Source organism: Aspergillus ruber (assembly GCF_000600275.1).
Source record: "Aspergillus ruber CBS 135680 unplaced genomic scaffold scaffold00002, whole genome shotgun sequence".
In the NCBI taxonomy this organism is placed as follows: Eukaryota; Fungi; Ascomycota; class Eurotiomycetes; order Eurotiales; family Aspergillaceae; genus Aspergillus; species Aspergillus ruber.
This window is the reverse complement of record NW_024467298.1, coordinates 1,518,924-1,520,246: the sequence shown is the minus strand read 5'-3', so window position 1 is coordinate 1,520,246 and position 1,323 is coordinate 1,518,924.

Sequence of the window (1,323 nt, the reverse complement as noted above, 5' to 3'; positions counted from 1 at the left end):
CCATGCCACCTTCCATATACGGCTAGTGCGGTGCTGGAATTGCACAAGTGAGTTATGCATCATGAGTCAGCTATACACTCTGAGTCAGCTGTGCACCACGCTTCATGCAACACCAGAATCGCAGCTGCAGGAGAGCATCAAGTACGGCCCTGGGATTTCCAGTACTTCAGCGTTGAAGGAAAGCCCTAAAGGTACCATACTACATGAAACCTGCTGGTGGGATCATTGGTGGAAGGTTGCAAGTGCAGGTGCGAAGCAGTTCAGTGTTTGGAGTGGGACTATTTCAGTCAATGATAGAGTGTCACTCGGGGCGGGGTGGGGCGGGCTCTGGCAGGCGATGCCCCGCCCCAGCGGGCTTTGGGGCGGGGTGAGCAATGACCCTTCCTGCCCCAAGGCCCCGGTGGGTTGGGGTGGGTTTTGGCCCAAAACCCCGAGACTCTCAAAACTAAACCCAATCAGTCGATCGAATATCGCACTATTCCAACCATGGTTAGTTTGGGGCAGCTAACGGGGCGGGTTTCCCAGCCCACCCCGAATTCTCAGTATTTTTTGTATTCAGAACATGATTACTCGATAGTTTACGCAGCCATGTATAATTACAACCAGATTACCATATCGAGATACATTCTCGTGCGAAGGTCTAAGTTGTTTATCATTGTAACAGTCGCAATATACCATAAATATCATGGATAAATCACTCTAAAATCATGTAGACCCTCATATTGGTCCATAAGTAATAGGAACTTGGAAGCATTGGGAGCCTGAGCAAATGTCCAGCTTGAACACAATACTCCAGAATATATAGCCTGAGATATATATATCACTCACGCAATTCCCATGTATACACGTATATACTGCACTCCATGCAATCACATTCTAACCATGGTGAATGACATCGTCACATCATTATAAAATGCTATTCCACATATATGTTAGTTGAAGGAACTAATACGAGAGGGATGTAAGATGTCACAGATTGTATGTAGCATTATACAGACCACAGCTACAGTTACAATTACTTCTTTTGTGCGTGTCTCCGGTCGCAAGTTTGCAACCATAGCATACTCCGTATGTAGTTAGCCTCTTGGCATTACATAATCTACGCCAGCCAATCATATTCAATGCCATTACAACGAATATACCACCTACGGGTATTCTTTCGAATGGCCTTTTATTATATTGCTCTGGTCAGTGAATACACAAAGAAGCTATAGGCATAAGTACCACCTCGAGAAATTCTCACCATGCTCAGAGACCATCTTCCTTTCTTCTATCCATTTTTCCAGAAATCGGCTGTTTTGTGAAAAGTTAATAAGTGCCATC